The sequence below is a fragment of the Carassius gibelio genome, chromosome A4 (genome assembly GCF_023724105.1).
Source record: "Carassius gibelio isolate Cgi1373 ecotype wild population from Czech Republic chromosome A4, carGib1.2-hapl.c, whole genome shotgun sequence".
NCBI classification, from domain to species: Eukaryota; Metazoa; Chordata; class Actinopteri; order Cypriniformes; family Cyprinidae; genus Carassius; species Carassius gibelio.
In genome coordinates, this window is record NC_068374.1 from 16,757,034 (window position 1) to 16,769,240 (window position 12,207).

Sequence of the window (12,207 nt, forward strand, 5' to 3'; positions counted from 1 at the left end):
CATATTGCTGCACTGGCCCGGTCCTGAAGATTTGCCTTGTACAACGTTCGGAAGATTAGACCCTTCCGATCAGAGCAGGCCACACAACTCCTTGTCCAAGCTCTCTGTTTTCTCCAGACCAGACTACTGTTACGCTCCCTTGGCCTTGGCGGGTCTTCCGGCACGTACTATCAAGCCTCTGCAACTGATCCAGGATGCAGCAGTGAGAGTGGTCTTCAACGAGCCAAAGAAAGCCCACGTCACACCTCTCTTCATAATTTTGCACTGGCTACCAATAGCTGTTCGCATCAGATTCAAGGTACTGATGTTTGCCTACAAGATAACCACTGGCTCTGCAGCAACATACCTAAAGTCGCTGGTTCAGACCTATGCTGGTGGATCTGGTTGCCTATCTCAATTCGAGCAGCGGAGGCTTTAACCATTTCATGAAAGTGTCTAAAAACTCATCCTTGCCTTCAACGCCTGCCCAATTAATACTAGCATCTGCCTAATGCGTTGTTTTGTCAAAGTTAACGCCCTGCTGGCCCAACGTGGCAGAAGACTGAAGTCTCTGTCTGCAGCCAAAGGATAGGTCTGTCAGAAGTGGGATTCGAACCCAGACCTCCAGGGGAGACTGCGACCTGAACGCAGCGCCTTAGACCGCTCGGCCATCCTGACACCCTTGCCTGGCTAGAGATGGCCTGTTCGAGCCACACCTGAAACCGGGGACCTAGAAGCTACTTTATCTCTGTTCGGGCCCCATCTAGCCCACGGGCCTCGTTGGCGCAGTTAGGCAGCGCGTCAGTCTCATAATCTGAAGGTCGTGAGTTCGAGCCTCACACGGGGCAGGGTGGTGCTTTTTTCTGATAACTGAGAGAGCTTAGACCAGGGGTATCAAACTAAATTCCTTTAGGGCCCGAACCCTGTAGAGTGTTGTTCCAACACTTCTCAAACACACAAGGCGTGTAGTTTTCAAATGAGCCTGAAGGGCATGATTGGTTGGATCAGGTGTGTTCAATCAGGCTTGAATCTAAACTCTGCAGGGGACTGAGTTTGACACCCGTGGCTCAGAAAGACAGAGTGAGGTTCTCTGTCCCCTTTCGTGTGGGTTTCCCTGTGTCTCCTGGGGGCAAAAGGCCACAGCTCCTCTTCAGGGCAGGTGAAATGATGCTTTGTGGAAAACTGTGAGGTTCCAGGTAAATTCCCTGAATCTCATCCAGCGACATTGCGTGTAGGCCCGTGCAATCCTTTTATTTACAATGAAGTCAAAATTCTGCATTCATGCTGGCTAATGCTACACGAAGGCAGTAATAGCATCCCTCTCATATTCATGTAACACGTGGCCACGTCCTCCTGAGGTTTTGTGAAGTTTCAAAGGCCATATTGCTGCACTGGCCCGGTCCTGAAGATTTGCCTTGTACAACGTTCGGAAGATTAGACCCTTCCGATCAGAGCAGGCCACACAACTCCTTGTCCAAGCTCTCTGTTTTCTCCAGACCGGACTACTGTTACGCTCCCTTTGCGGGTCTTCCGGCACGTACTATCAAGCCTCTGCAACTGATCCAGGATGCAGCAGCGAGAGTGGTCTTCAACGAGCCAAAGAAAGCCCACGTCACACCTCTCTTCATAATTTTGCACTGGCTACCAATAGCTGTTCGCATCAGATTCAAGGTACTGATGTTTGCCTACAAGATAACCACTGGCTCTGCAGCAACATACCTAAAGTCGCTGGTTCAGACCTATGCTGGTGGATCTGCTTGCCTATCTCAATTCGAGCAGCGGAGGCTTTAACCATTTCAAAAAGTGTCTAAAAACTCATCCTTGCCTTCAACGCCTGCCCAATTAATACTAGCATCTGCCTAATGCGTTGTTTTGTCAAAGTTAACGCCCTGCTGGCCCAACGTGGCAGAAGACTGAAGTCTCTGTCTGCAGCCAAAGGATAGGTCTGTCAGAAGTGGGATTCGAACCCAGACCTCCAGGGGAGACTGCGACCTGAACGCAGCGCCTTAGACCGCTCGGCCATCCTGACACCCTTGCCTGGCTAGAGATGGCCTGTTCGAGCCACACCTGAAACCGGGGACCTAGAAGCTACTTTATCTCTGTTCGGGCCCCATCTAGCCCACGGGCCTCGTTGGCGCAGTTAGGCAGCGCGTCAGTCTCATAATCTGAAGGTCGTGAGTTCGAGCCTCACACGGGGCAGGGTGGTGCTTTTTTCTGATAACTGAGAGAGCTTAGACCAGGGGTATCAAACTAAATTCCTTTAGGGCCCGAACCATGTAGAGTGTTGTTCCAACCCTTCTCAAACACACAAGGCGTGTAGTTTTCAAATGAGCCTGAAGGGCATGATTGGTTGGATCCGGTGTGTTCAATCAGGCTTGAATCTAAACTCTGCAGGGGACTGAGTTTGACACCCGTGGCTCAGAAAGACAGAGTGAGGTTCTCTGTCCCCTTTCGTGTGGGTTTCCCTGTGTCTCCTGGGGGCAAAAGGCCACAGCTCCTCTTCAGGGCAGGTGAAATGATGCTTTGTGGAAAACTGTGAGGTTCCAGGTAAATTCCCTGAATCTCATCCAGCGACATTGCGTGTAGGCCCGTGCAATCCTTTTATTTACAATGAAGTCAAAATTCTGCATTCATGCTGGCTAATGCTACACGAAGGCAGTAATAGCATCCCTCTCATATTCATGTAACACGTGGCCACGTCCTCCTGAGGTTTTGTGAAGTTTCAAAGGCCATATTGCTGCACTGGCCCGGTCCTGAAGATTTGCCTTGTACAACGTTCGGAAGATTAGACCCTTCCGATCAGAGCAGGCCACACAACTCCTTGTCCAAGCTCTCTGTTTTCTCCAGACCGGACTACTGTTACGCTCCCTTGGCGGGTCTTCCGGCACGTACTATCAAGCCTCTGCAACTGATCCAGGATGCAGCAGCGAGAGTGGTCTTCAACGAGCCAAAGAAAGCCCACGTCACACCTCTCTTCATAATTTTGCACTGGCTACCAATAGCTGTTCGCATCAGATTCAAGGTACTGATGTTTGCCTACAAGATAACCACTGGCTCTGCAGCAACATACCTAAAGTCGCTGGTTCAGACCTATGCTGGTGGATCTGCTTGCCTATCTCAATTCGAGCAGCGGAGGCTTTAACCATTTTCAAAAAGTGTCTAAAAACTCATCCTTGCCTTCAACGCCTGCCCAATTAATACTAGCATCTGCCTAATCTGTTGTTTTGTCAAAGTTAACGCCCTGCTGGCCCAACGTGGCAGAAGACTGAAGTCTCTGTCTGCAGCCAAAGGATAGGTCTGTCAGAAGTGGGATTCGAACCCACGCCTCCAGGGGAGACTGCGACCTGAACGCAGCGCCTTAGACCGCTCGGCCATCCTGACACCCTTGCCTGGCTAGAGATGGCCTGTTCGAGCCACACCTGATACCGGGGACCTAGAAGCTACTTTATCTCTGTTCGGGCCCCCTCTAGCCCACGGGCCTCGTTGGCGCAGTTAGGCAGCGCGTCAGTCTCATAATATGAAGTTCGTGAGTTCGAGCCTCACACGGGGCAGGGTGGTGCTTTTTTCTGATAACTGAGAGAGCTTAGACCAGGGGTATCAAACTAAATTCCTTTAGGGCCCGAGCCCTGTAGAGTGTTGTTCCAACCCTTCTCAAACACACAAGGCGTGTTGTTTTCAAATGAGCCTGAAGGGCATGATTGGTTGGATCAGGTGTGTTCAATCAGGCTTGAATCTAAACTCTGCAGGGGACTGAGTTTGACACCCGTGGCTCAGAAAGACAGAGTGAGGTTCTCTGTCCCCTTTCGTGTGGGTTTCCCTGTGTCTCCTGGGGGCAAAAGGCCACAGCTCCTCTTCAGGGCAGGTGAAATGATGCTTTGTGGAAAACTGTGAGGTTCCAGGTAAATTCCCTGAATCTCATCCAGCGACATTTCGTGTAGGCCCGTGCAATCCTTTTATTTACAATGAAGTCAAAATTCTGCATTCATGCTGGCTAATGCTACACGAAGGCAGTAATAGCATCCCTCTCATATTCATGTAACACGTGGCCACGTCCTCCTGAGGTTTTGTGAAGTTTCAAAGGCCATATTGCTGCACTGGCCCGGTCCTGAAGATTTGCCTTGTACAACGTTCGGAAGATTAGACCCTTCCGATCAGAGCAGGCCACACAACTCCTTGTCCAAGCTCTCTGTTTTCTCCAGACCGGACTACTGTTACGCTCCCTTGGCGGGTCTTCCGGCACGTACTATCAAGCCTCTGCAACTGATCCAGGATGCAGCAGCGAGAGTGGTCTTCAACGAGTGGTCTTCAAAGAAAGCCCACGTCACACCTCTCTTCATAATTTTGCACTGGCTACCAATAGCTGTTCGCATCAGATTCAAGGTACTGATGTTTGCCTACAAGATAACCACTGGCTCTGCAGCAACATACCTAAAGTCGCTGGTTCAGACCTATGCTGGTGGATCTGCTTGCCTATCTCAATTCGAGCAGCGGAGGCTTTAACCATTTTCAAAAAGTGTCTAAAAACTCCTTGCCTTCAACGCCTGCCCAATTAATACTAGCATCTGCCTAATGCGTTGTTTTGTCAAAGTTAACGCCCTGCTGGCCCAACGTGGCAGAAGACTGAAGTCTCTGTCTGCAGCCAAAGGATAGGTCTGTCAGAAGTGGGATTTGATCCCACGCCTCCAGGGGAGACTGCGACCTGAACGCAGCGCCTTAGACCGCTCGGCCATCCTGACACCCTTGCCTGGCTAGAGATGGCCTGTTCGAGCCACACCTGAAACCGGGGACCTAGAAGCTACTTTATCTCTGTTCGGGCCCCCTTTAGCCCACGGGCCTCGTTGGCGCAGTTAGGCAGCGCGTCAGTCTCATAATATGAAGTTCGTGAGTTCGAGCCTCACACGGGGCAGGGTGGTGCTTTTTTCTGATAACTGAGAGAGCTTAGACCAGGGGTATCAAACTAAATTCCTTTAGGGCCCGAGCCCTGTAGAGTGTTGTTCCAACCCTTCTCAAACACACAAGGCATGTAGTTTTCAAATGAGCCTGAAGGGCATGATTGGTTGGATCAGGTGTGTTCAATCAGGCTTGAATCTAAACTCTGCAGGGGACTGAGTTTGACACCCGTGGCTCAGAAAGACAGAGTGAGGTTCTCTGTCCCCTTTCGTGTGGGTTTCCCTGTGTCTCCTGGGGGCAAAAGGCCACAGCTCCTCTTCAGGGCAGGTGAAATGATGCTTTGTGGAAAACTGTGAGGTTCCAGGTAAATTCCCTGAATCTCATCCAGCGACATTGCGTGTAGGCCCGTGCAATCCTTTTATTTACAATGAAGTCAAAATTCTGCATTCATGCTGGCTAATGCTACACGAAGGCAGTAATAGCATCCCTCTCATATTCATGTAACACGTGGCCACGTCCTCCTGAGGTTTTGTGAAGTTTCAAAGGCCATATTGCTGCACTGGCCCGGTCCTGAAGATTTGCCTTGTACAACGTTCGGAAGATTAGACCCTTCCGATCAGAGCAGGCCACACAACTCCTTGTCCAAGCTCTCTGTTTTCTCCAGACCGGACTACTGTTACGCTCCCTTGGCGGGTCTTCCGGCACGTACTATCAAGCCTCTGCAACTGATCCAGGATCCAGCAGCGAGAGTGGTCTTCAACGAGCCAAAGAAAGCCCACGTCACACCTCTCTTCATAATTTTGCACTGGCTACCAATAGCTGTTCGCATCAGATTCAAGGTACTGATGTTTGCCTACAAGATAACCACTGGCTCTGCAGCAACATACCTAAAGTCGCTGGTTCAGACCTATGCTGGTGGATCTGCTTGCCTATCTCAATTCGAGCAGCGGAGGCTTTAACCATTTTCAAAAAGTGTCTAAAAACTCATCCTTGCCTTCAACGCCTGCCCAATTAATACTAGCATCTGCCTAATCTGTTGTTTTGTCAAAGTTAACGCCCTGCTGGCCCAACGTGGCAGAAGACTGAAGTCTCTGTCTGCAGCCAAAGGATAGGTCTGTCAGAAGTGGGATTCGAACCCACGCCTCCAGGGGAGACTGCGACCTGAACGCAGCGTCTTAGACCGCTCGGCCATCCTGACACCCTTGCCTGGCTAGAGATGGCCTGTTCGAGCCACACCTGATACCGGGGACCTAGAAGCTACTTTATCTCTGTTCGGGCCCCCTCTAGCCCACGGGCCTCGTTGGCGCAGTTAGGCAGCGCGTCAGTCTCATAATATGAAGTTCGTGAGTTCGAGCCTCACACGGGGCAGGGTGGTGCTTTTTTCTGATAACTGAGAGAGCTTAGACCAGGGGTATCAAACTAAATTCCTTTAGGGCCCGAGCCCTGTAGAGTGTTGTTCCAACCCTTCTCAAACACACAAGGCGTGTTGTTTTCAAATGAGCCTGAAGGGCATGATTGGTTGGATCAGGTGTGTTCAATCAGGCTTGAATCTAAACTCTGCAGGGGACTGAGTTTGACACCCGTGGCTCAGAAAGACAGAGTGAGGTTCTCTGTCCCCTTTCGTGTGGGTTTCCCTGTGTCTCCTGGGGGCAAAAGGCCACAGCTCCTCTTCAGGGCAGGTGAAATGATGCTTTGTGGAAAACTGTGAGGTTCCAGGTAAATTCCCTGAATCTCATCCAGCGACATTTCGTGTAGGCCCGTGCAATCCTTTTATTTACAATGAAGTCAAAATTCTGCATTCATGCTGGCTAATGCTACACGAAGGCAGTAATAGCATCCCTCTCATATTCATGTAACACGTGGCCACGTCCTCCTGAGGTTTTGTGAAGTTTCAAAGGCCATATTGCTGCACTGGCCCGGTCCTGAAGATTTGCCTTGTACAACGTTCGGAAGATTAGACCCTTCCGATCAGAGCAGGCCACACAACTCCTTGTCCAAGCTCTCTGTTTTCTCCAGACCGGACTACTGTTACGCTCCCTTGGCGGGTCTTCCGGCACGTACTATCAAGCCTCTGCAACTGATCCAGGATGCAGCAGCGAGAGTGGTCTTCAACGAGTGGTCTTCAAAGAAAGCCCACGTCACACCTCTCTTCATAATTTTGCACTGGCTACCAATAGCTGTTCGCATCAGATTCAAGGTACTGATGTTTGCCTACAAGATAACCACTGGCTCTGCAGCAACATACCTAAAGTCGCTGGTTCAGACCTATGCTGGTGGATCTGCTTGCCTATCTCAATTCGAGCAGCGGAGGCTTTAACCATTTTCAAAAAGTGTCTAAAAACTCCTTGCCTTCAACGCCTGCCCAATTAATACTAGCATCTGCCTAATGCGTTGTTTGTCAAAGTTAACGCCCTGCTGGCCCAACGTGGCAGAAGACTGAAGTCTCTGTCTGCAGCCAAAGGATAGGTCTGTCAGAAGTGGGATTTGATCCCACGCCTCCAGGGGAGACTGCGACCTGAACGCAGCGCCTTAGACCGCTCGGCCATCCTGACACCCTTGCCTGGCTAGAGATGGCCTGTTCGAGCCACACCTGAAACCGGGGACCTAGAAGCTACTTTATCTCTGTTCGGGCCCCCTTTAGCCCACGGGCCTCGTTGGCGCAATTAGGCAGCGCGTCAGTCTCATAATATGAAGTTCGTGAGTTCGAGCCTCACACGGGGCAGGGTGGTGCTTTTTTCTGATAACTGAGAGAGCTTAGACCAGGGGTATCAAACTAAATTCCTTTAGGGCCCGAGCCCTGTAGAGTGTTGTTCCAACCCTTCTCAAACACACAAGGCATGTAGTTTTCAAATGAGCCTGAAGGGCATGATTGGTTGGATCAGGTGTGTTCAATCAGGCTTGAATCTAAACTCTGCAGGGGACTGAGTTTGACACCCGTGGCTCAGAAAGACAGAGTGAGGTTCTCTGTCCCCTTTCGTGTGGGTTTCCCTGTGTCTCCTGGGGGCAAAAGGCCACAGCTCCTCTTCAGGGCAGGTGAAATGATGCTTTGTGGAAAACTGTGAGGTTCCAGGTAAATTCCCTGAATCTCATCCAGCGACATTGCGTGTAGGCCCGTGCAATCCTTTTATTTACAATGAAGTCAAAATTCTGCATTCATGCTGGCTAATGCTACACGAAGGCAGTAATAGCATCCCTCTCATATTCATGTAACACGTGGCCACGTCCTCCTGAGGTTTTGTGAAGTTTCAAAGGCCATATTGCTGCACTGGCCCGGTCCTGAAGATTTGCCTTGTACAACGTTCGGAAGATTAGACCCTTCCGATCAGAGCAGGCCACACAACTCCTTGTCCAAGCTCTCTGTTTTCTCCAGACCGGACTACTGTTACGCTCCCTTGGCGGGTCTTCCGGCACGTACTATCAAGCCTCTGCAACTGATCCAGGATGCAGCAGCGAGAGTGGTCTTCAACGAGCCAAAGAAAGCCCACGTCACACCTCTCTTCATAATTTTGCACTGGTTACCAATAGCTGTTCGCATCAGATTCAAGGTACTGATGTTTGCCTACAAGATAACCACTGGCTCTGCAGCAACATACCTAAAGTCGCTGGTTCAGACCTATGCTGGTGGATCTGCTTGCCTATCTCAATTCGAGCAGCGGAGGCTTTAACCATTTTCAAAAAGTGTCTAAAAACTCATCCTTGCCTTCAACGCCTGCCCAATTAATACTAGCATCTGCCTAATGCGTTGTTTTGTCAAAGTTAACGCCCTGCTGGCCCAACATGGCAGAAGACTGAAGTCTCTGTCTGCAGCCAAAGGATAGGTCTGTCAGAAGTGGGATTCGAACCCACGCCTCCAGGGGAGACTGCGACCTGAACGCAGCGCCTTAGACCGCTCGGCCATCCTGACACCCTTGCCTGGCTAGAGATGGCCTGTTCGAGCCACACCTGAAACCGGGGACCTAGAAGCTACTTTATCTCTGTTCGGGCCCCATCTAGCCCACGGGCCTCGTTGGCGCAGTTAGGCAGCGCGTCAGTCTCATAATCTGAAGGTCGTGAGTTCGAGCCTCACACGGGGCAGGGTGGTGCTTTTTTCTGATAACTGAGAGAGCTTAGACCAGGGGTATCAAACTAAATTCCTTTAGGGCCCGAGCCCTGTAGAGTGTTGTTCCTACCCTTCTCAAACACACAAGGCGTGTAGTTTTCAAATGAGCCTGAAGGGCATGATTGGTTGGATCAGGTGTGTTCAATCAGGCTTGAATCTAAACTCTGCAGGGGACTGAGTTTGACACCCGTGGCTCAGAAAGACAGAGTGAGGTTCTCTGTCCCCTTTCGTGTGGGTTTCCCTGTGTCTCCTGGGGGCAAAAGGCCACAGCTCCTCTTCAGGGCAGGTGAAATGATGCTTTGTGGAAAACTGTGAGGTTCCAGGTAAATTCCCTGAATCTCATCCAGCGACATTGCGTGTAGGCCCGTGCAATCCTTTTATTTACAATGAAGTCAAAATTCTGCATTCATGCTGGCTAATGCTACACGAAGGCAGTAATAGCATCCCTCTCATATTCATGTAACACGTGGCCACGTCCTCCTGAGGTTTTGTGAAGTTTCAAAGGCCATATTGCTGCACTGGCCTGAAGATTTGCCTTGTACAACGTTCGGAAGATTAGACCCTTCCGATCAGAGCAGGCCACACAACTCCTTGTCCAAGCTCTCTGTTTTCTCCAGATCGGACTACTGTTACGCTCCCTTGGCGGGTCTTCCGGCACGTACTATCAAGCCTCTGCAACTGATCCAGGATGCAGCAGCGAGAGTGGTCTTTAACGAGCCAAAGAAAGCCCACGTCACACCTCTCTTCATAATTTTGCACTGGCTACCAATAGCTGTTCGCATCAGATTCAAGGTACTGATGTTTGCCTACAAGATAACCACTGGCTCTGCAGCAACATACCTAAAGTCGCTGGTTCAGACCTATGCTGGTGGATCTGCTTGCCTATCTCAATTCGAGCAGCGGAGGCTTTAACCATTTTCAAAAAGTGTCTAAAAACTCATCCTTGCCTTCAACGCCTGCCCAATTAATACTAGCATCTGCCTAATCTGTTGTTTTGTCAAAGTTAACGCCCTGCTGGCCCAACGTGGCAGAAGACTGAAGTCTCTGTCTGCAGCCAAAGGATAGGTCTGTCAGAAGTGGGATTCGAACCCACGCCTCCAGGGGAGACTGCGACCTGAACGCAGCGCCTTAGACCGCTCGGCCATCCTGACACCCTTGCCTGGCTAGAGATGGCCTGTTCGAGCCACACCTGATACCGGGGACCTAGAAGCTACTTTATCTCTGTTCGGGCCCCCTCTAGCCCACGGGCCTCGTTGGCGCAGTTAGGCAGCGCGTCAGTCTCATAATATGAAGTTCGTGAGTTCGAGCCTCACACGGGGCAGGGTGGTGTTTTTTTCTGATAACTGAGAGAGCTTAGACCAGGGGTATCAAACTAAATTCCTTTAGGGCCCGAGCCCTGTAGAGTGTTGTTCCAACCCTTCTCAAACACACAAGGCGTGTTGTTTTCAAATGAGCCTGAAGGGCATGATTGGTTGGATCAGGTGTGTTCAATCAGGCTTGAATCTAAACTCTGCAGGGGACTGAGTTTGACACCCGTGGCTCAGAAAGACAGAGTGAGGTTCTCTGTCCCCTTTCGTGTGGGTTTCCCTGTGTCTCCTGGGGGCAAAAGGCCACAGCTCCTCTTCAGGGCAGGTGAAATGATGCTTTGTGGAAAACTGTGAGGTTCCAGGTAAATTCCCTGAATCTCATCCAGCGACATTTCGTGTAGGCCCGTGCAATCCTTTTATTTACAATGAAGTCAAAATTCTGCATTCATGCTGGCTAATGCTACACGAAGGCAGTAATAGCATCCCTCTCATATTCATGTAACACGTGGCCACGTCCTCCTGAGGTTTTGTGAAGTTTCAAAGGCCATATTGCTGCACTGGCCCGGTCCTGAAGATTTGCCTTGTACAACGTTCGGAAGATTAGACCCTTCCGATCAGAGCAGGCCACACAACTCCTTGTCCAAGCTCTCTGTTTTCTCCAGACCGGACTACTGTTACGCTCCCTTGGCGGGTCTTCCGGCACGTACTATCAAGCCTCTGCAACTGATCCAGGATGCAGCAGCGAGAGTGGTCTTCAACGAGTGGTCTTCAAAGAAAGCCCACGTCACACCTCTCTTCATAATTTTGCACTGGCTACCAATAGCTGTTCGCATCAGATTCAAGGTACTGATGTTTGCCTACAAGATAACCACTGGCTCTGCAGCAACATACCTAAAGTCGCTGGTTCAGACCTATGCTGGTGGATCTGCTTGCCTATCTCAATTCGAGCAGCGGAGGCTTTAACCATTTTCAAAAAGTGTCTAAAAACTCCTTGCCTTCAACGCCTGCCCAATTAATACTAGCATCTGCCTAATGCGTTGTTTTGTCAAAGTTAACGCCCTGCTGGCCCAACGTGGCAGAAGACTGAAGTCTCTGTCTGCAGCCAAAGGATAGGTCTGTCAGAAGTGGGATTTGATCCCACGCCTCCAGGGGAGACTGCGACCTGAACGCAGCGCCTTAGACCGCTCGGCCATCCTGACACCCTTGCCTGGCTAGAGATGGCCTGTTCGAGCCACACCTGAAACCGGGGACCTAGAAGCTACTTTATCTCTGTTCGGGCCCCCTTTAGCCCACGGGCCTCGTTGGCGCAGTTAGGCAGCGCGTCAGTCTCATAATATGAAGTTCGTGAGTTCGAGCCTCACACGGGGCAGGGTGGTGCTTTTTTCTGATAACTGAGAGAGCTTAGACCAGGGGTATCAAACTAAATTCCTTTAGGGCCCGAGCCCTGTAGAGTGTTGTTCCAACCCTTCTCAAACACACAAGGCATGTAGTTTTCAAATGAGCCTGAAGGGCATGATTGGTTGGATCAGGTGTGTTCAATCAGGCTTGAATCTAAACTCTGCAGGGGACTGAGTTTGACACCCGTGGCTCAGAAAGACAGAGTGAGGTTCTCTGTCCCCTTTCGTGTGGGTTTCCCTGTGTCTCCTGGGGGCAAAAGGCCACAGCTCCTCTTCAGGGCAGGTGAAATGATGCTTTGTGGAAAACTGTGAGGTTCCAGGTAAATTCCCTGAATCTCATCCAGCGACATTGCGTGTAGGCCCGTGCAATCCTTTTATTTACAATGAAGTCAAAATTCTGCATTCATGCTGGCTAATGCTACACGAAGGCAGTAATAGCATCCCTCTCATATTCATGTAACACGTGGCCACGTCCTCCTGAGGTTTTGTGAAGTTTCAAAGGCCATATTGCTGCACTGGCCCGGTCCTGAAGATT

General features: G+C 50.5%; 9 non-coding genes across 9 annotated transcripts; 3 read left to right on the forward strand and 6 right to left on the reverse strand.

Annotated features, from left to right (window-relative positions):
• Positions 1-753: 753 nt before the first annotated feature.
• Positions 754-827, forward strand: trnam-cau (transfer RNA methionine (anticodon CAU)). The gene has a single exon. It is a non-coding gene; the product is annotated as a tRNA-Met (tRNA).
• Positions 828-2,104: 1,277 nt separating this feature from the next.
• On the forward strand, positions 2,105-2,178 carry trnam-cau (transfer RNA methionine (anticodon CAU)). The gene has a single exon. It is a non-coding gene; the product is annotated as a tRNA-Met (tRNA).
• Positions 2,179-3,277: 1,099 nt separating this feature from the next.
• trnal-cag (transfer RNA leucine (anticodon CAG)) lies at positions 3,278-3,360 on the reverse strand. The gene has a single exon. It is a non-coding gene; the product is annotated as a tRNA-Leu (tRNA).
• Positions 3,361-4,632: 1,272 nt separating this feature from the next.
• On the reverse strand, positions 4,633-4,715 carry trnal-cag (transfer RNA leucine (anticodon CAG)). The gene has a single exon. It is a non-coding gene; the product is annotated as a tRNA-Leu (tRNA).
• Positions 4,716-7,338: 2,623 nt separating this feature from the next.
• Positions 7,339-7,421, reverse strand: trnal-cag (transfer RNA leucine (anticodon CAG)). The gene has a single exon. It is a non-coding gene; the product is annotated as a tRNA-Leu (tRNA).
• A 1,269-nt stretch (positions 7,422-8,690) lies between these two features.
• trnal-cag (transfer RNA leucine (anticodon CAG)) lies at positions 8,691-8,773 on the reverse strand. Its single transcript has one exon. It is a non-coding gene; the product is annotated as a tRNA-Leu (tRNA).
• A 96-nt stretch (positions 8,774-8,869) lies between these two features.
• trnam-cau (transfer RNA methionine (anticodon CAU)) lies at positions 8,870-8,943 on the forward strand. The gene has a single exon. It is a non-coding gene; the product is annotated as a tRNA-Met (tRNA).
• A 1,093-nt stretch (positions 8,944-10,036) lies between these two features.
• Positions 10,037-10,119, reverse strand: trnal-cag (transfer RNA leucine (anticodon CAG)). The gene has a single exon. It is a non-coding gene; the product is annotated as a tRNA-Leu (tRNA).
• A 1,272-nt stretch (positions 10,120-11,391) lies between these two features.
• Positions 11,392-11,474, reverse strand: trnal-cag (transfer RNA leucine (anticodon CAG)). Its single transcript has one exon. It is a non-coding gene; the product is annotated as a tRNA-Leu (tRNA).
• Positions 11,475-12,207: the final 733 nt, after the last annotated feature.